Below are 26525 nucleotides of genomic sequence, written 5' to 3' on the forward strand. Positions count from 1 at the left end.
GCTGCATAGAAAGGGGTCAGTGTAGGTTTGGACACATTTGGCTCTTTGTGGGCAGGGACTGTTTCTACCAACTCTGTTATAGTGTGCTCTCTCAAGTGCTTAGTACAGTGCTCTGCACACAGAAAGCGCTCACTAAATACCATTGATTGATTCATTCATTCATTGATTCGGTTAGATGAGGGCACTTGGTCTTTCACTGTCCCGATATCATCAAGACTGCGCAGGGTATTAGGCAGAGTGACAACCCAATCCAAATTCACAAGGGTGACAATGTGCCACTTGAGTGGACTAGTATCAGATTAGAAGCTGGACTCAGGTGTGAATTCTCCCGGCAGCCCTTTGCCAAATACATTCAGTAGGATTTCAGCTTGGATGCAAATGCATTTGAAATCGGGGTCCTATTCCATTCCAAATTCAAACGAAAAACCATGTTGAAAAGGATTGATTCTGACAGATTACCCAAATACAAGAAATGAGTCAAACCATCTTTCAGTATTAATAGTGTGAATAGTATTTGCTGAGCACCTTCTGTAGACAAGATCGTTGTCCGGAAAACCTTCTTTGTGCAGGGTACTGTAAAAACCACGTAACATATCGAATGTCTACTTTGTGAGGGTCACTATACTAGGTACATAGCATAATCTAAAATAAGACAGAGATTCATTTTATTCCTGTGAGAAACTTATAATCAGCAAAGGAAACAGTAGAGACAAAGAAACAATAATAGTACGGTGAAGAGTAAAGAAAATAGGCATTATTTGTTAGGTAGTATAAATTATACGAGTTGATAGAGCATGTACTTGGGAGTCATAAGGACCTGGGTTCTAATCCCAGCTCTGCCACTAGTCCATTCATTCATTCAATCATATTTATTGCGCACTTACTTTGTGCAAAGCACTGTATTAAGCACTTGGGAGAGTACAATACAACATCAAACAGACACATTCCCTGCCCACCATGAGCTACTGTGCTACCTTGGGCAAGTTAAAGTTACTTAACTTCTCTGTGCCTCAGTTACCTCTGCTATAAAATGGGGGTTAAGATTTTGAGCCCTATGTAGGACAGGGACTATGTCCAACCCAATTTGCTTATATCCACCCCAGCACTTAGAACAGTGCCTGGGACATAGTAAAACCTGTAACAAATAATAATGATGGTAATAATGATGGTATTTGTTAAGCGCCTACTATGTGCAAAGCACTGTTCTAAGCACTGGGGAGGTTACAAGTTGATCAGGTTGTCCCATGGGGGGGATCACAGTTTTAATCCCCATTTTACAGATGATGTAATTGAGGCACAGAGAAGTGAAGTGACTTGCCCAAAGTCACACAGCAGACAGTCGGCGGAGCCGGGATTTGAACCCATGACCTCTGACTCCAAAGCCCGGGCTCTTTCCACTGAGCCACACTGCTTCTCCTAACGATCAGTATTATTATTTTTTATTACTACTTGATATGTGGAATTTAGATTGATAGCTATATAAATAGATGGATAGAGAGATGCATAAATGAATGTCAGCTGAAATTAACGAGATGTTAGAAGGAGCAGGGAATATGGAGTAAGAGAGGCGTTTTTTAGGAGACACTGAAGGAGGGAGAGACCTAGTTTGGCAAAACTGAGTGGCAAAGGCAGCCCAAGCAGTGTTAGAAATAAAGTTTCCACTTTTGTGTAACACTCAACTGAATATGAAGTATAATCTGGCTTTTGGAGAGGACATTTAGAAGAGCCAATTAGATTATAACCTTAGGGACCATCTACGCTAGCTGCTCCAGTGGGATAAAATTCACATGATTTGGCAATTATGTTCATTTTTCTGTTATTACACACTCGGCTGCACAGGGTCCCAAGAAGAACATTGATGTCTCAGGCAATACGCCCACTGTGAGTGAATTTGAGCAGTTAAGATTTCGTATTTAATCTGCTCCTATGGCTAATGTAGATATGCCCTTAGCCATGTTTTTATTACTTCAGTGGATATTGGAATTACTGTGTCCTTGCAAATGGCATTTTGCTGCCCTGCCTCAGGATCAGAGTGCAGATATTCTGATGTGTGTCTATAGTACAAGAATGTGAGTATGCGTTTATGTGTGTGTATGTATTGACTGTTTGTGTAGGTTCACACTGGGTATGTTTTGCCACTCGTTTGTTTTCAAGGATGATGTACTGTCATCATGGAAGCTTAGTGGCAAGAACACGGGCTTGGGACTCAGAGGTCATGGGTTCTAATCCCGGCTCCTCCACTTGTCTGCTGTGTGACTTTGGGCAAGTCACTTAACTTCTCTGTGCTTCAGTTACCACATCTGTAAAATGGGGATTGAGACTGTGAGCTCCATTTGGGACAACCTGATTACCTTGCATTTACCCCACCGCCTAGAACAGTGCTTGGCACATAGTAAGTGCTTAACAAATACCATAATTATTTTGATTATTTACTGTCAGTGGGATTCTATCGATGAATGTGCCAAAAAAGACCACTGAGTCACCAATGCTCAACTCCGCATTCTGTAGATGAGAAATCTTTTTTTATGATGGCATTTATTAAGCGCTTACTATGTGCAAAGTACTGTACTAAGCACTGGGGAGGTTACAAGGTGATCAGTTTGTCCTGGGGTGGGGGGGCTCACAGTCTTAATCCCCATTTTACAGTCTTTTCCATCGAGAGACTGGCAAAAATTGTACCCACATAACATCAATCTTCACACCATGCTGAAGACCTCAGCCTTGTTGGGTGGAGCTCTTGGCAGAGGGGACAGCCTCCTGTAGAAATATTCCAAATGCTTTTAGGGGCACCAAGGTGTTCCAAACAATTCTGGTGGGGGAGTTTATCCTTCTGCTTAACATAACCTTACACAGGATAGGCAAAGGAATGCTTTAAAAAGCGAATGATGCAAAATCTCAAATGATAGGCAACAGCAGTGAGTAGCAGGGAGGCAACAGCTTCAAAAGGCAGAAATGTCCGGGCAGTAGAGGTTTGAGAAAATTCTGAAAGCAAGAAGGAGTAACAAAAGCAAGGCCTAGCTCCAAAGGTAGCAGATGCCTGGGTTTAGCAAGGAACAATCTTTACGGTTTTTTTTTCCATTATATTTGTTAAGCACTTACTACGTGCCAGGCACTGTACAAAGCTCTGGGGTGGGCACAAGATAATCAGACTGGACACAGTCCCTGTCCCACACAGTCTTAATCCCCATTTTAGAGATGAAGTAACTAAGGCATGGAAAATTAAGTGACTTACCCAAGGTCACTTAGCAGACAAGTGGCAGAGCCAGGATTAGGACCCATGTCTTCTGACTCCTAAGCACAGGCTGTTACCCAAGGCCTTCCGTGTGCTTCTTTTTATATTTGTCTTTTCAATTTCAGTAATCCTGAGCAGAGTTACTCATTTCCTGGTGTTAAAAGAGCTAGAGTCTCAGGTCTGAATTTTTATGATTCAACAATAAATATACTTTCTGCCATTAGATGTGAACTGCAGTTGAGTGAATTACATTGAACTGACCTACTGCACACCTACTGGCCTCTCCTTAGTGGCAAGTTTACTTAAACATCATTTGTTCAGTAACGTTCCCTCCGATTCTGCCGAGGCCAAAGTCAACCTTGCTAGGACCTTAGACCTTTCTAGAGGTAAAAGATTTTCAGGTCCTATAAAGGTCATTTCTGTTCAAAGGTTATGCAAAATGGCAGCAGCAAAATGCTTCCTTACTTGCCTAAAGCCGTTACTTCTCTGAAACAAAGCTATTTTTTGAGTGCCTATTCTCGCAGAACACTCTCCTCAGTATTCAGAAAGTACAGCAGAAGCAGCAGTGGTCTAGTAGAAAGAGCAGTGCTCTGCACACAGTAAGCACTCAATAAATACGATTGAATGAAGAGCCCAAGCCTGGGATTCAGAGGACCTGGGTTCTAATTCTGCCTCTGTGCTGTGTGACTTTGGGCAAGTCGCTTACCTCCTCTATGCCTAATCTATGCCTAAATTACCTCATCTGTAAAATGGGGATTAAAACAGTGAGCCCTATGTGCCACAGGGACTGTTTCCAATCCAATTTTCTTGTGTCTACCCCAGCGCTTAGTACAGTGCCTGACACATAGTAACTGCTTAACAAAGACCACTAAAAAAGAAAAAGAAAAGAAAGTGGCATCATCTCTGCCTACAAGGAACTTAAAATAACTAATAAAATAAAATAATAATAATGGTATTAAGCACTTACTATATGTAAGGCACTGTATGTAATAATAATAATGGTATTTGTTAAGCGCTTACTATGTGCAAGGCACTGTGTTAAGCTTTGGGGTGGATATTTTAGACTGTGAGCCCACTGTTGGGTAGGTACTGTCTCTATATGTTGCCAACTTGTACTTCCCAAGCGCTTAGTACAGTGCTCTGCACCCAGTAAGTGCTCAATAAATACGACTGATTGATTGATTGATTGATTGATTGATATAAGCAAATTGGGTTGGACACAGTCCCTGGCCCGCAAGGGGCTCACAGTCTCAATCCCCGTTTTACAGATGAGGTAACTGAGGCTCAGAGAAGGAAAATTACTTGCCCAAGGCCACATAGCAGATGCATGATGGAGACAGGATTAGAACCCATGATCTGGTGGCTCCTAGACCCGTGCTCTATCCACTAGGCCATGCTGCTTCTCCACTACACCATGGTGCTTACAATCTGAATAATGAAGAATTAAGGTGTAATCATTCCTCCTCACCAGGGTAGGAAGGCAGGGGTGGAGAGTGGACAGGAGCAAAGATTCAGGTGGGCTCGCAGAGCACTGAGATTGACAATCTTCCCCAGGCAAGGATCTTCCAAACCTTTAGAAGGCTGGGAAGGACGCTGTGGGACCCTGAGGATTAGGGGCCTGGAGCAATTGAGGAATCTGTTTACTTTATTTAACATAGTTATCTGTGTTTGTTCATAGGTTACTTATTGTTTGTAGTCCCTTTATATAGCTCTCCTTATAGATATACTCCCACTTGAAGTGGAATACCTATGTGGGGAAGAGACTGTGTCCCCCTCTTTCCTCTCCCCCTCCCCCGCCCCTTACCTCCTTCCCTTCCCCACAGCACCTGTATATATGTATATATGTTTGTACGTATTTATTACTCTATTTATTTATTTATTTTACTTGTACATATCTATTCTATTTATTTTATTTTAATATGTTTTGTTTTGTTCTCTGCCTCCCCCGTCTAGACTGTGAACCCACTGTTGGGTAGGGACCGTCTCTATATGTTGCCAACCTGTACTTCCCAAGTGCTTAGTACAGTGCTCTGCAGTTCTTCCTGTGAAAACTAATATTGCCTTCATAGGGCTTGGCCATAATCAGTAGAGTCATTGCTGAGAAGCTAAGTAACAGTTTAGCACAGCATGCGATTGAGGAAAGTCACAGATTCCGTCAACTGATCAAAGGTATTATTCATTCATTCATTCATTCATTCATTCAATCGTATTTATTGAGCACGTACTGTGTGCAGAGCACTGTACTAAGCACTTGGGAAGTACAAGTTTGCAACATATAGAGACGGTCCCTACCCAACAGCGGGTTCACAGTATTATTGAGTGCTTACCTTGGGCAGAGCAGTGTATTAAGTGTTTGGAGAGTACAATTGAGTTAATAGAAACAATTCCTCCCCTCAAGGAGCTCACAATCAAGTTGGGGAGGGAGAGATATTAAATTACACATGGGGAAGACTTGTATGTATTTATTCATTCTGCTCCTACCTGTTTCGGTCTTTTCCTTTTTTTGGTTTACAGTTATTTGGCAGGACCGGATCTATAGGGAAAATGCAATCAATTCAGGTGGAATGGTGGAAATATTCAGACGATCCTAATTAGTGCTTCGTGAATTGATTCTACAAAGGATACAAACATTTTTGAGAACTATATTTAAATCTATTTAATTAGTTTCCCAAAATAGAGCTCATGAAGCATAATAGAAGAAGACAATGAAGGTCATCTATTAAGTGTCCTGTGCTGAAAGTAATAGATATTAATGAATACCAATGGCCAACACTACACCTCTAAACTTTAAAAGACAAATGATCCCAAATTTGACCCTGAAACAGACTAGGCGGGCTATTTGTCTGTTTGAAGTCAGGGATTGCTAAATGTATTTACTAGAACTTTTTCCAGTCAATCAGGATTCTATAATATAAATGGATCCCAAGCTAAAGAAAACTTGCTCATTTTGAACTTTAAAATAGACAGCGGGACAAATTAAACTTGAACTACACAGTTCAGTTGTAATATTTTGTCATTTGGTTTCAAAAATGGTATCTAACATCACACATGAACTTTATCGAGTTGGTTGTTAAGAAAGAAAACTCTCCACTGGAGATTTGGGGGATCAAAAAGAGCCCTTATTTGATATATTCAGAAACCTTTAATAATATCACCATCTATTACCGCATTTAATGGAATTGTTGGAAGGAGCCTGGCCTAGTGAATCCAGGGTGGGCCTGGAAGTCAGAATGACCTGGATTCTAATCCTCGCTCCGTCACTTCTCTGCTGTGTGACCTTGGGCAAGTCATTTAACTTCTCTGTGCCTCAGTTACCTCATCTGTAAAATGGGGATTAAGACTGTGATCCCCGAGCAGCGTGGCTTAGTGGAAAGATCACAGGCTTGGGAGTCAAAGGTCATGGGTTCTAATTCTGGCTCTGCCATTTGTCTGCTGTGTGACCTTGGGCAAGTCTCTTAACTTCTCCCTGCCTCTGTTACCTCATCTGTAAAATGGGGGTTGAGACTGTGAACCCTATGTGGGACAACCTGATTACCTTGTGTGTACCCCAGTGCTTAGAACGGTGCTTGGCACATAGTAAGCGCTTAACAAATACTAGAATTATTATTGTTACCATCACATGGGGACTGTGTCCAAGCTGATAAGATTGCAGTTACCCCAGAGCTCAGTACAGCGCTTGGCATATGGTAGGCACTTAACAGATACCATAAAAAGATCTTTATTTTGCATATAAAAAAACTGCAGGGCCAGCTAATTGGGGTTTCTTGGATATTTGAACTGGAACACTGAACCTCTTCGGAGATAAACCACAAGTCATATTTAGTTACCTTGCACTGACATTACTCTGTATACCTGGGGTAAGGTGTCTTGTTCATTTGATCACCCAACAGTCCCCCTCCAAGGACGGTGAATGGATTTCCAGGGGTTGCATCCCTATCAGTGTCTGAACCAAGCTCAGATAATTAAGTTCCCTCTGCCCTCAGAAGCTAATTCCGTGTGCACCACTCTGGAAGAAGTATCTACATGGTGGGGCTATCATATGTTGCCAACTTGTACTTCCCAAGCACTTAGTACAGTGCTCTGCACACAGTAAGCGCTCAATAAATACGATTGATTGATTGATCAAAGCCTCACAACCATCTGATTAGAAGCAGCATGGCTCAGTGGAAAGAGCCCGGGCTTTGGAGTCAGAGGTCATGGGTTCAAATCCCAGCTCCGTCAATTGTCAGCTGTGTCACTTTGGGCAAGTCACTTAACTTCTCTGTGCCTCAGTTTCCTCATCTGTAACATGGGGATTAAGACTGTGAGCCCCCCGTGGGACAACCTGATCACCTTGTAACCTCCCCAGCGCTTAGAACAGTGCTTTACACATAGTAAGCCCTTAATAAATGCCGTTATTATTATTATCATCATTTTGGCTCCTCTTTGTGGTGGCAGCATCAGGCGCTGCCAAGGGTCATTTCTGAAGCTCACTAGCCATTAGGTTTGGAGCCCAGAGGCAGCTTTCGTGAGCCGGATGGTGTTGGTGAATATCCTGATCTAAAATTTCTGATCATCTGAGTTTAAATAGCATTAGGGAAATCTCTGCAACATCAAAACTACATTCATTCATTCAATCGTATTTATTGAGCACTTACTGTGTGCAGAGCACTGTACTAAGCGCTTGGGATGTACAAGTTGGCAACATATAGAGACGGTCCCTACCCAGAGGGACCCTACATCCCCAGAGGCCCCCACATGAGCACCAGGTTTTATGCTCAGGGAAAAGTATGTTACCCCTTTTTAGTTCCCTTAACTAAAAAATTAACCAGATTGTCATCTTGTTTGAAAAAAAATGAGAATTGCTTTTTTTTTAAAGTAGATAATTCCTTTGATAGTATTTCTAAACGGGCTACATTAGGAAGCACTGACTTTGCTTCCACCTCCTTCCCCATTTTCATTTTAACTTTAAATGAAATAAATTCATATTTTCAGCAATATATTTTGGGTTTAGTATCATGAAGATAGATCGAGTCTTCAGAAAATGAATTTTCTGGAACTGAAAGTGCTTAGAGGTTTGATGGGAGTGAATGAGTATGAGGTATATTTTGTCATGTTCTATAGAATTATTTTTTCATTTTGTGAAGGACAGTCTGGAAAATAAATAACTCCTTATTGACAAAGCGATGCTATCTTTATTACCCTTCCTCTTTCAGCTCAGAAGAGTAATTGTTATATTGCAGGCCATTGGTACCCAAGGTGCTTATTTATTGCATTATCTCTTGCCAAATGATGTGCTGTGGATTTAAGAATAAGTGCCACTAATTGGAAAAACACTTTGCTATTCATTAGCCTTTCAAGAAGTTGAAGTATTGGAAAAACAAACAATACTTGGCTGTCCTAAAACAATTTCATTGTCTGTGAACATGGCAAGGAGACACTATCATGACTGGTTTGATTAAAACAGCGCAGGGAAAAAATGGCTTGGAGAAAAGCAAGGAAGGCATCAACAACATTTTGCAGTTTCCAATAAATTGGAGGCCTACAAAAAACAGTGATGGCTTACAGAGATCAAGCGAGGAAAAATGGGTGACCAAACGCGGGATACCAAAGCCAAATGTCAATAAATCAATCGATGGTATTTACTGAGTGCTTTCTTTGTGCAGAGCACCGTACTAAGTGATTCGGCCCATATAATACAACAGGTACCATTCAGTCAGTGAGACCCATGTGGTTCTAGGACTGTGCCTGACTTGATTATTTCTATCTATCCCAGTGCTTAGAACAGTGCTTGACGCATAGTAAGTGCTTAACAAGTAATATAAAAAAATAGAGTTGGTTCTCTGCTCACAAGGAGCTTATAGTCTAGAGGAGGAGTTTACAGCCTAGAGGATAAAGCTATACATATTTCCTCCAAAGTTCTATATGGCTATTAGACCTGGACCTACCTCTGAAGACAACTAGTCTCTTTAGTTTCACCAGCAGTATCTAGGGACCGTATTCAATTTCAAATGGAAGGACAATAATACCAAAAATGAGATCCTAAAGCATGGTCAGCTTATTCCATTAAGGCAGTGCCCGCAGCAATATAGATCTGCTGAGAAGAACAGGTAAGGAGAATGGAAAACTGGATACCCACACACCTGCAGTATCATGAACCAAATGGGGACACAAGAAAATAAATAATTTTGTGACACGGCGATGCACCATCTCTAACAGTGTGATATTGGGAGACCACTGCATCAGTCTGGCAGTTAGCAATCAAGAGAAAGTTTCCTCCGATAGCAAAGACTTTGAAGAGCAGCGTGGGCTAGTGGAAGGAGAATAGTCTGGGGAGTCAGAGGACCTGGATTCTAATCCTGGCTTTGCCACTTGCCTGCTGAGTGACCTTGGGCAAGTCACTTAACCTCTCTATGATTAGTTATCTCAACTTTAAGATGGGGATTTAATACCTGCAACTTTTATTTAGACTATGAAAGTTATGTAGGACAGTGACTGTGTCCGGCCTGATTAACTTGCCGCTATCTTAATAAATACCACAAAAAAAAGGTACAAAGAGGCAGGCCTGAAAATAGAGAACAGCTATGTATGGTCATTAATACAATAGGGAACCATCTTTGCAGATACACACTCTGGAAGGAAATGCCAGTCAGGCATTGGTTCTTTCAGCTGTATTTGCTTATAAAGATACAGTCTTACCCTCTGTAGCATCCTCTGTGAAAATTCAAGAACAAATGTATAAATATTTATTGCACTCACTTGATTTGTGATCCTGTGGCCATCTTGCTAAAGTACCCAGAAAGAGAAGCAAAAGGAGCCCTTCAATAAACCCAGGCATTCAAGAGGAATAAAGAAAATTTGAAATCTGACCATAATTTGACAGGGGAAGTAATGTTGCCTAGTAGAGAGAGCACAGGCCTGGGAATCAGAGGACCTGGGTTCCTCTTAGCTCCACTACGTGTCTGCTGTGTGACCCTGGGTAAGTCACTTAACTTTTCTGTGCCTCAATTTCCTCACCTGTAAAGTAGGGATTAAATTCTACTTCCCTCTACTTAGATTGTGAGCCCCAAATGGGACAGGTACTCCATCCAACCTAAATATATTTTATCCGTCCCAGTACTTAGAACAGTATTTGACACTTACTAAAGCACTTAACAAATTCCATATTAATAATTGTAAGAACTCTGCCTTAGACCTTATTTTCTGATTAAACATATCTCCCAACTGATAATATTTTCACTAGAGAGACCAATAAAAGAATGCTTGATGAATTTCAATGGAAACTAGACAGCAGAGTGCAAGATTACAGAACGAGACAGGCAACCCCTCATTACCTCATTAGAGAGAAGCAGTGTGGCTCAGTGGAAAGGGCATGGGCTCTGGAGTCAGAGGTCCTGGGTTCAAATCTCAGCTCTGCCAATTGTCAGCTGTGTGACTTTGGGCAAGTCACTTAACTTCTCTGTGCTGCAGTTCCCTCATCTGTAAAATGAGCAAGACTGTGAGCCTCCGTGGGACAACCTGATCACCTTGTAACCTTCCCAGTGCTTAGAACAGTGCTTTGCACATAGTAAGTGCTTAATGAATGCCATCATTATTATTATTACCTAGATTAACAAAGATTAAGAAAAGACGATTGATCACGTGTCCCAGGTTAAAACTCAGAACAAAGCAGGCCATGACAGCAGGTCGGAGAGTTGAAAAAGGATGGGGCAGGGCCTCCAAGAAAACTCTCCAAAAGAACTCTGAGTGCTTTGTCTGCCCAGCACCTTTAACAAGAAGTTTAGTAAATTACCACCTTTGCCTCCTGGGAAATATAATTTCTCTCTCATGCGACTCTTATCAAGAACTGATTGTTGTCTGATACACAAAATCTGAAGAAAAAGCTGCAGTTATCAGAATACATTCATTTATATTGCCACTGGTCACAGGCAATCAGAAGGCATTGTACTGAATGGTCACATCAACAAAATAGAAGCAGTCAAGACATTACAGGTAACAGCTGGTCTTTTTGCATTACTTTGCTGTCACTTGGGTGGTACATAAATCACTTACTTGCACTAGGGGATATTCATTGGCACAACTGAAGACTTCCTAGAATGTAGACGGGAATCTCGGACAACTGAATGGTAACACTGTAGTGTAAAGCATCTCAAGCATTTTAATGAATAAACATCCACCAGATTATTCTCAAAGAGGAAGATTAATGGTTTAGTAAAATAATGATTCAGGCTTCATAAATGTACAGAGAAGCAGCATGGCTCAGTGGAAAGAGCACAGGCTTTGGAGTCAAATCCCGGCTCCGCCACTTGTCAGCTGTGTGACTTTGGGCAAGTCACTTAACTTCTCTGTGCCTGTTACCTCATCTGTAAAATGGGGATTAGGACTGTGAGGCCCCCGTGGGACAACCTGATCACCTTGTAACCTCCCCAGCACTTAGAACAGTGCTTTGCACATAGTAAGTGCTTAATAAATGCCATTATTATTATTATAAAAAGTCTCATTTTTTCAACCTGATTAATTCCATTGTACTAAAAAGGGATTTTTTTTCTTTTAACTTTTTCTTACAGTAAATTAGAATTTTAATAAGCATTTTCATGAGATTCAGTTTCCCTTTCAATGTGTTCTTCAGAATAGTTTATTGCTCTTAGTGTCACTGAGATTGGGTAGCTACACTACTTTTTAGAATGTGATTTTAAATATATTAATTGAATTCTATTCATACTGAAAGAGCACTAACACCATCAATAAATGTTTTTAAGATTATTAATTTTTAGTCAATTCATTTTTTAATGTCCTGTTAGTAGTCCATTTAGTATCACTTGTGAGTCTCTCAGGATGTGAAGATTCTTCATAAACCCTTTATATGACATACTTGGCTGACCTATTTAACCTAGCAGAATTTTGATCAGAGCAAAATGTAAATTGTTCTTAAGCTAAAAATAGTAATTTTCTTGTGAATTAGCTAGTGATGGAGATATACATGATTTGGGGCTGATTAATATAAATGAACCACTAGAAACAAGCATAAGCTTGGTCACTGTCAATTACAATAAACATTTTGTCCTTTCATTTGAGGTTAAAAATCTGCACTTGTGTTTTTCTGTTGAAAGATGACATAACTACAAATGTCACTACAAGATATTGAGTGAAGTTTATGAAAATCTTAGTAGCGAAATGTGGATCTAGACATAGAAGCCAACGGTATAATGTCAGACATTCCCAACTCCTGAAGTATCATTGGGATTGTGAAGTAAAGTCTCCATGTCTGCTGTACCACTGCCTGTTGATGACACTAACCCAGAGGCACTTAATAATAATAATAATAATAATAATGGCATTTATTAAGCACTTACTATGTGTAAAGCACTGGGGAGTTTACAAGGTGATCAGGTTGTCCCACGTGGGGCTCACAATATTAATCCCCATTTTAACAGATGAGGTAACTGAGGCCCAGAGAAGTTAAGTGACTTGCCCAAAGTCACACAGCTGACAATTGGCAGAGTCAGAATTTGAACCCATGACCTCTGACTCCACAGCCTGTGCTCTTTCCACTGAGCCACGCTACTTGATAGTAGTAGGAGAAAGAGGAGGGGAAGAAATGGGAGTAATAATAATTATGGTAATCGTCAAGCTTTCACTGTTCTAGGCAGTGGGGTGGATACAAGTTAATCAGGATGGACACAGTCCCTTTCCCACATGGGGCTCACACTCTTAATCCCCATTTTACAGATGAGGTAACTGAGGCGCAGAAAAGTGCCCAGACATGCGGTGGAGCCGGGATTAGAACCCAGGTCCTTCCAACTCCCAGACCCGTGCTCTATTCACAAAGCTACGTTGCTTCTACTGAGCCACTACTGAGTAGTATTAGGAGGAGGAGGAGGAGTAGAGTAATAATAGGAGGAGGAATATTAGGAGAAATAAGTAGTATTAATAGGAGAAGGAATGATAGTATTTATAGAGTGCCTAGTGAGAGCTTTGCATTTTTGTACCGGTGTTTTCCAGAAGGAAGTAGAATGAATAGGGGCATTCTACCCCTGTTGATGTAATTACCAGTGAGTGATGTTTTCAGTCCCCTCTCAGGGTCACAACTGGAGAGTTTCCAGTACTCTACCAGTCTCTGCTATGGGAGGGAGAGTCAAGCAGAGGCATACTCATTCCATTTCTAGTTTGGGCAGTGGCTGGCGACTGGAAGGCAATCTGCTACAAGTCAAAACTCACCAGTGCTGGCCAGCAGCAACATGGGAGAAAGCTGAAGGCAGAGACTCAAGTTTACTGCACCGAAGACGGCAATGGTAAACCACTTCCATAATTTTACCAAGAAAACTCTATTGGATACCTACCAGAACGATCGCAGATGTAGGTGGGGTGTTCTGGGATAGATGTGTCCATGGAGTCGCTGTGGGTCGATGACAACTCGACAGGATAAGTCAAGACAAGATGTCTTCAGTGTTCCCGTGTGCTCAGCAATAGCAATAGCATTTGCATTCATTGGCACTAACTCTATGGGGATGGTGGGGACAGTGTCCCCCAAAGCTTCTTCTAGAATCACAGCCTCACACAACCTGAGAGTTTCATGTTAAGACCAGAAAGTCTAAAAATAGTGGTTTTTCTGGCCTTGTTAGCTCTCTGAAGCCTGTCCTTACCCCATCATTGTCCCACAAAAACGCCTGTCCACTTTTCAGTCTCTATCAATCATTCATATTTATTGAGCACTTACTGTGTGCACAGCACTGTATTAAGTGCTTGGGAGAGAACAATTTAACAGAATTGGTAACAGATTCCCTGCTCACAGTGAGCTTGCAGTCTAGAAGGGGAGACAGACATTAATATAAATAAATAAATTACGGGTATGTACACAAGTGCTATGGGGTTCGAGGGAAGGGTGAATAGAGGGAGCAAATTAGGGCAAGTTGGAAGGGAGTAGGAGAATAGGAAATGAGAACTTAGTCAAGGAAGGCTTTCTGGAGGAGATGTGCCTTCAGTAAGACTTTGAAGGTTGAGAGAGAGTAATAGTCTCTTGGATATGAAGAGGAAGGGTGTTCCAGGCCAGAAGCAGGATGTGAGCAAGAGTTCAGCAATAGATAAAATCGAGGAAGAGTGAGTAGGTTGGCATAAGGGGAATGAAGTGTGTGGGCTGAGTTGAAAGGTGTCAGAACAGAATGAAGAATTGGCACCTGACAGTCTCCTTGCTAACAACATCACTTCACTTCTCTGTGCCTCAGTTACCTCATCTGTAAAATGGGATTAAAACTGTGAGCCCCACGTGGGACACCCTGCTTACCTTGTATCTACCCCAGTTCTTAGAACAGTGCTTGGCACATAGTAAGCGCTTAACAAATACCATCATTATTATTAACATCAAAAACAACACAAAGTATATTAGCAAGTCTTCTCTTAATCCCAACCAGTGGAATGAGAACTCCTACCTCACTAAGTGCAGTACTTACCGCCCATTATTCATTCATTCAATCATATTTATTGAGCGCTTACTGTGTGCGGAGCACTGTTCTAAGCACCATTAAGCATTCAGTCAACATCATTGATTGGATGGAGATACTGCAGAGATGGTGGTGTTACTTAAATGAGTATCAAAACTATATAAGCAGTGAAGCAAGACTTGTACTTCCCAAGTGCTTAGTACAGTGCTCTGTACACAGTAAGTGCTCAATAAATACAATTGAATGAATGAATGAACAATCAACATTCCTTTTGAGGAGGTGGGGTAGGGGGAAAAGACTTATGAATAAAACTTGGAGACAGTTAGCCTGCTATCATCCAGTCTCTTCTCGTGTCCTGGCTATGGAGAATGTGTGACATGACAGATTCTATCCCTGATAGCTCATACTTACATTTAAGAATACAATGAATAATATGGCAGACAGCAGACAGCCAGGTAGCAGCATGAAAAGATGGATCAACCTGTCGGGCAGCAATCAGAACAGAGGCTTCCAGAAAGATTGTGACATAAACATGCGTGGAAGCTCAAAATCTCCTCTTCTTAAAATGCTTTTCTGGGTCTAAACTCTCTAGCTTTCTTAATCCCAGAACCATAATGAAAAGAGATTCTAAAGACAGGTGATGAGATTGTTCAGCATATGAAATTATTGACACAAAGAATATTAAAATTCAGGAGAACTACAGGGATTATTACACAATATAAATATTTCTGTTGGGCTTTTAAACTTCATTTATGAATATCTGGTGCCCTATAAATATTTAAATTAAATGCCTCAGTCTCTCTCCATCCTATTTTGTTCACACCAAAGGAGGTGTGATGATATGACATTCAAGAAGCTTGGAAATCTTCAACAACCCAAAGCAAAGAAAAGCATTCATTTTTGTATCTTGAGGGCTTTGCAAGTGGGTTGATTGTATTGGTATTTTAAGCGTGTAAACCCTTGTAAGAACCTGAGTGCTTTTCAATGTAATTGGGTTATAGCGCATGCTGATTGCAGAATTCCCCTGCTGCTGCTAATTTTTCCTTTCCCTGTGTCTGAGTGTTTAGTTTGGTTTGGGAAGTGTACGGGAATCGAGAAACTCTAATTTTGTAAGCGCCTTAAGGGGATGACACTTGTGGGCTAATCCTCCCTGGGAACACCTGTGCACTGTGGAGTTTAATTGGGTCACAGCTGGCTCCATGAGGGCAGGGAGTGAGTGGGAGATGCAGGCTGACTAGAGGACTTGACATTGTGTGTCATTGTATTTTGACTCTTTCTACTCTAGCTAGGTTTGGCAAGCTGCTTGGGTCCTGAGTTATGGAATTAAGAAGTGATTAGATTTATATACTCTACCATTTAAACTCTTATTTGTCTACTGATTCACGTTCCCAGTCTCTTTGACCTTGTAACCATAAATAAGTATATTTGCCTCCCCTGTTAGATTGTTTCTTGAGGCAGGGATTTTACCTCTTACCTCTATTGTACTTTCCCAAATGCCAGTACAGTGCTCTGCACAGCCTCCTGCCAGGCACAACGGACGTGTGATCAACCCTTACTATTGTATCTACACCAGAGCTTAGTACAGTGCTTAGCATCTAGTAGACACTTAACACCACGGTCCCATGTGGGGCTCACTGTCTTAATCCCCATTTTGCAAATGAGGTAACTGAGGCACAGAGACGTGAAGTGACGTGACCTTGAGTAAGTCCTGTAAAATTTGCATCGGTCCCACCAACCACAGTCAGACCCATCCACCTCCCCTGGCTTCCATTGTCCCTAGGCTGAGAGAGATTTGGCACAAATCTCCAAGAATATAAAAACCAAATCAATTCAACAAAGAAAGATTCTGGCACATTTACCTGGAAACAATTCAACTCCCACAATTGAAGGACCAAATATTCCTTCTGGACAAGTGCCTGGCTGTGCAGTTGGTCATGTGACCTTTCAATTTCCCTCCTCCCCTGACTTTTCTTTGAGTAGGAGCAAAGGGGAACAACGAGCATGGGGGAAGCAGAGAAAAGTTGAGGTGGGTGGTGGAAGTGGAAGCCAAAGTATGAAGATATGTCCATAGGTGCCCAAGTGGTACCCAAGTGCTTGGGTGATGTACATTGCTAAAGTGGAAATAGCAGGAGGGAAATAGGGAGGGGAGATGGGCAACTAACCAGGAGAGGCCTCCTGAAGGTGATGCGATTTCCGAAGGACCTTGAAAATGGGTAGAGCAATAGTCAGCCCATTGTGAATGGGAAGGGTTAGGGGTGCATGGAATTGAGGAGAGATTGGGTATGAGGTGAGTATTTCAGCCTGACTTGCTTTGCCCTCAAACATCCTTTCTACTGGGTGGCCATGTACCCTCTGCCTGGTTCTCTTGGGACCAAGCCCAGGTCCCCGAGCCTGGCGTTTTGTGGGTGAGGTGACTTTTTCTACTAGATAATCCATCTGGTAGCAGAATAATGAACTATCCCAGTTTGGGGGAAACTAAATCATTCCGATGTAATTCCAAAGAGGGAGCAAATAGAACAAAGATATAGCAAAAAAAAAAAAATGAGGAAATAAGTTAAAACAATTACTTCATGTGACATCCACTTTATCTTGCTAGGTAGGATGAAAGCAATAAGGGACTGCTGTAATTAATTAAAGGAAGAAGTTGGGTTTTAGCATTCCATCAATAGCGAAAGCCATTTTTTGTCGGAAAACAACCGAGTAGTTGAGTGTTATGCCCTTTTGCAACAAGCAAAATAGAATATAAAAATAGAATATAAAATAGAATATAAAATTATTATGTGAAGTTTAGCATCTCGGTATTTTTCTCTTTATAAATGTGAAAGTGATGAGATTCTTGCTTTTCTTCACCTCCTCAGCGATGAGTTCGCTCAGTCAGGACTGAGATGCTGAGACTATTAAATAGAGGGGAAAACTGAAACTCAGTAGGCTAGTGAAGGAATAATGAATGGAGAAGGACTTTTGCTGGAACCACGGCCATTTTCAAGAGGGATAATAGTGTATACTTTGCTTGAGTAAAGCTGAACTGAAATCAGGCCTATCTGGTTTTCTTTTTTGGTTTTTTTTTCCATGCAATACTTAAACACATTTAAAATATGCACAACCTGGGTTTCAGCGAGATGGTATGCATGTGTGTTGTGTGGTGTTTAAATTCAGAAATACCTTAGTGGAAGACCTTGAAAATAATTACACTATGTAAACTCTAGGACACAGGCAGTGGAACTTAATGAGCCATTATTGAGGTATTAATGAGATACGCTGCTGTATCCTATTACTTGAAATGTAAATGCAAAATTGAACTTTTTTCTTTGTAACCTGAATATTTGGTGCTAAAACAATGTGGGTAATCAGCTAGGTGGAGCCAGCCAGTTCTTGGAGCATTATTAAGTGATGTTCCCATAAATGTGACCCAATAAAGAAGACATCGACTCTTTAATGATGCCCAAAGAACAAAATATTGGTGAAAAGTTATTTCTCTGACTCAGAGGAAGTTGTGCTTGAAGAGGGGAGCCATGGGGCAGCTCAGAGAAATGAACCTCTGTCCACTTATTTGCTTGTTGAACTCTGCGTTCTTTAGAGAACACGACGGGCACGGACGAGAGAGGGCAGGTGGAACCGCGCAGACCGCTAGCATTAGGAGCAATTCCCGCAATCAGGTTCTCGATCTTTGATTTGCGTTACTGAAGCTCATCCAGTGTTCCCCCCAACCAGGAAGCTCTGTCACCTGTGAAATCAAGTTCCTTGAAAGGAAGGAAAACACAAATGCAAGACCTATGGTGTGTTAAATGATGTGGCAGCCCCTCTTTTCCCTGTCACCATGAACATGTCCCGACCACCATGCACTGGCTGCATGCACTTTTTAATGGGGATGTCCTGGTGCTGGCTCACTAGCAGTCCACACCCCACAGACCCAAGATCCTTTTCAGCTGGACTTGAGCCCCTCAATCTTGCTCTGAAAACTTTTGGTTTGTTTATTCTACTCAGGTGCACTTTTCCCCTTACCTTTCATCCATGGTTTGAAAGATCTTTCCTCCACCTGATCCCACTATTTGAATTCTACTTTCATCAGTCCACATGATGTCACCTATGAACTTGTGAGCTATAAAAGCATGACTGACATGGGGCTGAGTTCCAGGCTATCCCCACTGGGACATTAATTGACAGTCCTCGCCCCAGGAAATATTCAATCATCCTGTGGGTTCCCAATGGGAGTTTGCCCAGGCTCTTCCAGACAGCCTTGCCAATAAGACTAAAATAATTTTGAAGCCGAAAAGGAATTCACCGGCCTGTAAAATTTGCATCGGTCCCACCAACCACAGTCAGACCCATCCACCTCCCCTGGCTTCCATTGTCTCTAGGCTGAGAGAGATTTGGCACAAATCTCCAAGAATATAAAAACCAAATCAATTCAACAAAGAAAGATTCTGGCACATTTACCTGGAAACAATTCAACTCCCACAATTGAAGGACCAAATATTCCTTCTGGACAAGTGCCTGGCTGTGCAATTGGTCATGTGACCTTTCAATTTCCCTCCTCCCCTGACTTTTCTTTGAGTAGGAGCAAAGGGGAACAACGAGCATGGGGGAAGCAGAGAAAAGTTGAGGTGGGTGGTGGAAGCCAAAGAGCAGTGGGATGCTGTGGGAAAGAGGGCCAGGGTGCAGAGGGAGAAAAAGTAAGGCAGTATTCCCAGGGGTGGGAACAGGGAAGGTGAGGAAAGCAAGAGCTCAGAGAGGCCAGAAAGCACAAAGAAGGGAGAAGAGAGGGGAAAGTGCAGAGGGATACAAGTAGAATATAATGACAACAATAATACATTTTAATAATAATTAATGTCATTATCATTATTATTATTGTTACTATTAGCAACCAAACTCAGTGGTAGATCCAGTGTTTAGAACAGTGCTTGGCACGTAGTAAGCGCTTAACAAATGCCATCATCATCATCGTAACATTTACTTTTGGCCAGAAGAACTCCTCCCAGATGATGTAGAAATATCCACTTTCCTCAATTCGTTGAAACAAGTTTTAACTTTATGGGCAGGCAATGACAGCTCCTCAGAATCCGAAACCTTCCCTTGCCTACTGCTTCCGCCTTTCACATTCCTGGATGGCAGGGCAGAGAGTTGCACAGAAATGTTTTCAGGACTCAAGCCAACCAATCACAACCTCCCCACCATCCATACTAACCCATCCCTGCCGGGTGCTTAAACAAATGGAAACAGAGATTGTGCCTGGACTGCCTCTTGCGACCTTGAGTTCCATGCACGCAAGTAAGCGCTTAATAAATATGATCAGCTGACTGACTGATTGACACTGTCCGGCCTTGCACCTCTACATGGGATTGCACTTCCCAACTGTAATTTGACAAATAAGGTGGTGAATACCTGTCCAAGAGCCATAGTCAGTTCTTGCAGCAGTATTCAGTGTTAGAGGCACTGAAATTTCTATATTGTGCTCTAGACTGTAAGTTTGTTGTGGGCAATGAATGTGTCTGCCAACTTTGTATATTGTATTCTCCCAAGAGCGTAGTGCAGTGCTCTGCACACAGTATGTACTCAAGAAATATGTCATGGCCTGGACCCTGATGTCCATGACAAAGGATGGGGGACTTGGGAGACCCACTTAGGGGTTGTTTGAGAGCAGCTTTCCTTCATTTAAATCCATCAGCGCTTAGAATGGTGCTTGGCACATAGTAAGTGCTTAACAAATACCATCATTATTATTATTACTATGATGGTGGCAAGGCCATTAAGGGCCCTATGAAGGAAGCTCCCATCATGCCAGTTAGATTCTTTTCATCCTCTGACTTCTGAAGGAGTGGCTTTTATCTGTTCCATAATGAATAATAAAATGCAAATATGCTGACATTTTTCAGTTGCTACACCATATGCCCTAAAGGCAATTCCTCCCTGTCTTCCTCTTCCTCCTCTCCTTGCTACTACAGGACATTTTATCTCCCCACAGAATAGGTTCAAAAGACAAAGTTTATCTTCCAATCAGACTTACAGAATCGTAGGCGTGTATCTTAATTTTGAAAACTATAGCGAGCTTTTATGTTGTGGATAGCTGGCTACTTAGAACAATTTGTAAACACATCTTACTCCTTCCAGTTAGTTATTTTTCTTGGATGTGGCTCCGGAAAGGCCAAGCATGAAATTGGAGCTGCAAAGCGAGGCAGAACTTATTGATAGGGAACTGCCCCACTCTCGTCGCTGTGGGAAGGCGGCGAAGCGAGGAGGATGTGGGGCTGAATAATTCAGGGACCCTTTAAGCCTCAATAAATAACAATTACAGGGAGGGATGCCACTTTCAACATTAGGGATGAAGTGTGAATAGGAAAGAAAATAGATGTTTCAGGAACGTTGTTTGGGGAACATTCACAAACAAAATGCTTTTTTCATCAATAACTCTGAGTGTAACAACACAAGTAAGATATTTATGAGGAAGGTTTAGTGTGGAATCACTCAACCGGCACCTAGGGGGATTAAAGATGGCACATTGTTGGCAGAATACATGTTAAAAAGAAGAGTCCCAATTTTTCCTGAGAGCTCCATTTTGCCGTACCCCATTTCTCCTCGTCTTCACATCCCATCCAAATATGCAACCCCAGAAAACATTCCCAAATCAACCGTCCGTGTCCACGTTGTATCCACACACCAGCCACACAGCACTTATTCTCCTATTCTTGATTTATATTAATTTATGCACAGTATCTATTTCTCTTTACAAACATTTGCTAACACGAGGCAGAGCATTCGTGAGTGCCGTGTGTCTGTCAGTCTCCTGTTAAAATGCAAACTCCATGAGACCGGGGAATAGTAACAGTAATAACTGTGGTATTTGTTAAATTCTTGATTTGTGCTAAGCACCGTGCTAAGTGCAAGATAACCAGGTTGGACACATCCGTATTCCAGGTGGGGCTCACACTATAATGGTGAGGAAAAGATAAAGTAATAGAGGGCCTGGGAAGTGAAATGACTTGCCCTCGGTCACACAGCAGACAAGTGGCGGAGCCGGAATTAGAACCGATGACCTTCTGACCTCCTGTTCCATGCTATATCCACTATGCCATATAGTTCTCCCACTAGCAGAATCAATCAATCAATCAATTCTGGACCCTAGGACTTTGAATTAAGGAAAAATGTCCCCTTTAAACTTAGTCTCTCCCTTTGTGCAAAGAAGACCTGTTCTCCCTCTCTCTTAGAAAGTGTGCCCCATTGTGTCTAATCTGATTATTTTGGATTTACCACAGTGTTTAGTACAGTGCTTGACACATAATAAGCAGCGAATAAATATTATTAATATCACTGCTATTATTAGGACTCCAATTCACTGCAGAAGTCACCTCTAGAAGGAGAGCAGACCCATCACAACCAGCTTCCCATTTTCATTCTGCCCCTGACTTTGTTTTATTGTACTCTAATGGAATTGGGTAGGAAGACACTTGACACCAGATCCAAGTGCTAAATGTTTAGCTACTGTGGAAATAGGTTGATTTAAGGGATTTCTCCTAAGCCTACTGTTCTGTGTTGTACCCTTTTAGAACAGCTAAAAATGTCACCTCCTTTTAAACTCTCCTTTTTATGATTTCCTGTAGAGTGTGATATTATTTATTTGAGTACAGGCTATTGCTAGCTTGCCCTCGAATAAAGTTGTATGCAGCATGCTGTTCAGGAATGAGAGGGACATGAAACCCAGAAGTTTAGTTGGTATAGGTGCTGCATTTTTGTTGTATTTTGTGAAACCGGACAAGTGTAATGGTGCTGTCTTGAACTGTGCAGCTAATACTGATGGGTACTGCTCTGGAAATTAAGTCAAATTGTTTTAAGTTAGGGTTAGCTTTACCTATTCAGTTATAGCCCAATTATAGGGCTGTGAAGTGCATCAATAAAATGAAAGATGATTTATGACAGAATTATTAAGAAAAAAATAATTTAGTCTACATCGTAGAAATTCATGTTTTAATTAAATATTGATTGAATTGATTCAATTGATTTAAGCCCTTTAGGGTCATTTATAATTTCTCATACATAATGAGCTCTATTACTTGCTCAGCCAGGTTTTAAAATAAATTTGTGGGACATTACATATTTTCAATAGAGAAAAATGTCTCCCCCAGTGTTCATTGCATTTTTAAAAATCACATTGGAAACTTTCAGTATAGCCAAGTTAAAATTTCTGAGCATGTACCTGGCAACACTGAAAAAGCTATAAATATGTGCGTCACATTTCATTTTAATACAGCCTGACGTTCACCCAGGGCACTAGGTGAGTCTTAACAGAAATCCCTGTAGCCTGGTGGAAAAAGCGAATCAGGTTGTGCCAAAGGGAAGGTGAGAAGAGTTAAAATGTTCTGGTTAGAGAGGATCCTTGTAACTGTCAATTGGATCAACTGATACAGTAACGGAATGTCACTAGTGAAGATTCATTTTCTGCTCTGAATAAAGGCCAGAGATGAAAAATTGAGCATAAATTTGAATTCCTACATTCTGAAATGCAGACAGGGTTGCAGGTTTCTCTTCTTATGACATCTTTCCGCGTGTCTTGTGTAGGGGGTGCAGTTGTTGCTGTGGAGCTAGGCTGTGTGACTCTCAGAGGAGGGCAAGTGACTTTCCTTACTTCCAACCTAAAGCGTGACATACACTGCATCTATTTCTATCTATTTCTGATATTATAGATAGATATTTATATCTAGATATATCTATATCTATATATGTAGATATAGATATATATAATATTTATATCGATATTTACATCTATCTGTTTCATGGTTATCTATTTCTGTTACCGCTTTTACCATGTCTCTCATAGGTTTTCAGAAATGGGGAAATCGGTTTGCAGCATGTTGTCAAGGGGAAGGTTGTGGCCTAGTGGAAAGAGAAGGGGTTGCGAGTCAGAAGACCTGGGTTCTAATCCTGCCTCTGCCAGTTGTTTGTTGCTTGAGCAAATCGCTTAACTTCTCTGTGCCTCTGTTTCCTCGTCTGTAAAAATGGGGAATAAAATACCTGTTTTTCCTCCTAATTAGACTTTAAGTCCCAGGGACTCCAACTTCTTTAACTTGTATCTATGCCAATCATCATCAGTCGTATTTATTGAGCGCTTACTATGTGCAGAGCACTGTACTAAGCGCTTGGGAAGTACAAATTGGCAACATATAGAGACAGTCCCTACCCAACAGTGCTTAACCAACACCATAAAATAAAAGGAAAGTCCCACCACCCACTTCAGAGACACAGAATCATAGCTGCAGCACTAAAGGCAGAAGACAAGCAGCTTGGCTCAGTGGAAAGAGCCCGGGCTTTGGAGTCAGAGGTCATGGGTTCAAATCCTGGCTCTGCCAATTGTCAGCTGTGTGACTTTGGGCAAGTCACTTCACTTCTCTGGGCCTCAGTTCCCTCATCTGTAAAATGGGGATGAAAACTGTGAGCCCCCTGCGGGACAACCTGATGTCCTTGTAATCTCCCCAGCGGTTAGAACAGTGCTTTGCACGTAGTAAGCGCTTAACAAATCCCATCATTATTATTATTACTAAGTCACTTGACTTCTCTGGGCCTCAGTTCCCTCTTCTGTCAAATGGGGATGAAGGCTGTGAGCCCCCCGTGGGACCACCAGATCACCTTGTAACATCCCCAGTGCTTAGAACAGTGCTTTGCACATAGTAAGTGCTTAATAAATGCCATTATCATTATTATTATTATTATTATTACTAAAAGGAGCCATCCATGCCCCCAGGCAGAATGAGCCATCCATGCCCCCTCCCCTTCACTTCTTCAGTCAGAGCAGTCCAGTCAGCTGCAAGCATTTTTTGCACAGCTTTGCTCTCTCCTAGGAGACGGGACTTGTTGTGTTTACTAACAAAAAGGAAAAGTTGGAACGATTCTCTTGGAATGAGACAGTATTGAAGATTCCATCTTAGAGGAAGCTGTGTCCTGGATCTCCACTGTCTTTAGGAATTCATGGTGAAAGCAAAGAAAAGACACTTGATTCATAATAGTAATTATAATGATGGCATTTATTAAGCATTTACTATGTGCCAAGCACTGTTCTAAGCACTATGGGGGGGGGGTACAAGGTGGTCAGGTTGTCCCATGTGGGGCTCACACACTTTTAATCCCCATTTTACAGATGAGGTAACTAAGGCACAGAGAAGTTAAGTGACTTGCCCAATGTCACACAGTTGACAAGTGGTGGAGCCGGGATTAGACCCCATCACCTCTGACTCCCAAGCCCGCGCTCTTCTCACTGAGCCACGCTGCTTCTGTGCTTCATATTCCCCCTATGCTGCACCATGCTGTCTACAAAATTTTCCCTCCCATTAATGGGAATTCCTAGAGGGAGAAGAACTTGAAAATTTTGAAATTGCATAAATATCATTATTATCCAATAGCAAAGAAAGACAATGACATGTTGTCATATGGTGGCAGAGAGAAAGAAATCTGTATTCAAAATCTTTTTTTTTTCATTTTGTTCCTATTGTTCCTGAACTAATATGCCAGTTTGAAGGGTCTTTGCCCCTATTGGTACTAACTATCCACCAGTCTGAAACATGTATACAAGCTGAGTTATCTCAGGGTCTGGGGTGGATTACACTGTTTAATCCACATTTGTGGGCAGGGAATGCATCTACCCATTCTGTTATATTGTACTCTCCCAAGTGTTTAGTACAGGGCTCAGAATGTCGTAGATGCTCAATAAATATGATTGATTAATTTATACTGTTAACAATAATGATGATAATTGAGGTATTTTTTAAGCACTAACTACATGGCAAATAGCCTGCTAAGCACTGGGGTAACTACAATATAGGCACATCACAACCAGTCTGTCCCTTGCTAGGCTTACAGTCTAAAGGGAGGGAGAACAGATACTTAACTAATCAGTAGCATTTATTGAGTACTTACTTTGAGCTGACTCTGTACTAAACACTTGGGAGAGTAGAGTGCATTTGCTAGATACGATCACAATCCACATTTTAGAGATGAGGAAATCGAGGCATAGATAAACCAAATGATTTCTACCTTCCCAAGCATTTAGTACAGTGCTGTGCACACAGTAAGAGCTCAGTGCCATTGATTGATATCACACGTCGGGTGAGTAGTGAAGTTGGGATTAGAACCCAGGTCTCCCGACTTCTAGTCCTGTGCTCTTTCCACTAGACCAAACTGATTCTCAGTGTCCAGAGCCAATTAATGAGCAAGCACTCAGGGGAGTAGGATAGAGTTCAAAATGAGACTCCACAAGTGCTAGCATAGAATGCCTCAATATAGTACTTTGGGGTCCTGATTCAAAGAGGTTGACTTGATTTTCATTCTGACAACATGTACAAGCTCTTCAGGCATAATCGTTTTCTCCAGGCTTTGGCCATATAGCTGGGTGGCAGGGACATAGCATCCTTGTTGTGACCCTTGATTCCATTGTTATTATTATTATTATTGTGTGCTTTTAGTGGGCAAGGAAGGGCAGGGGCAGGCTTGGACCCTTCTGCCCCTCTGGGGGTGGATGGGGGTGTGAACTGTGTTTTTAACTACATAGAGGTGACTTATGGGTTCAAATCCCGGCTCTGCCACTTGTCAGCTGTGTGACTTTGGGCAAGTCACTTAACTTCTCTGGGCCTCAGTTGCCTCATCTGTACAATGGGGATTATGATTGTGAGCCCCACGTGGACAACCTGATCACCTTGTAACCTCCCCAGCGCTTAGAACAGTGCTTTGCACATAGTAAGCGCTTAATAAATGCCATTATTATTATTATTATTATTATATTATGTCTCTTCCTGCTCTGCCGTGGGTATCAAAGAACTTAGCACAGTGTCATGCAGCCTGAAAGGGCTCCATAAGCGTGAATTGAATTGACCGGCAAATGCACAGAGGACTATTTT

The 26525-nt window shown here is 41.7% G+C and overlaps 1 protein-coding gene and 1 non-coding gene across 2 annotated transcripts in view; both read left to right on the top strand.

Annotated features, from left to right (window-relative positions):
• Nucleotides 1-26525, top strand: part of CCSER1 (coiled-coil serine rich protein 1) — a 430751-nt gene that overhangs the window by 369242 nt on the left and 34984 nt on the right. The gene's annotated exons all lie outside the window — the stretch shown is intronic.
• Nucleotides 13282-13419, top strand: LOC119936031. The gene has a single exon (XR_005453626.1). It is a non-coding gene; the product is annotated as a small nucleolar RNA SNORA7 (small nucleolar RNA).

Source organism: Tachyglossus aculeatus, chromosome 12 (genome assembly GCF_015852505.1).
Source record: "Tachyglossus aculeatus isolate mTacAcu1 chromosome 12, mTacAcu1.pri, whole genome shotgun sequence".
NCBI lineage: Eukaryota > Metazoa > Chordata > Mammalia > Monotremata > Tachyglossidae > Tachyglossus > Tachyglossus aculeatus.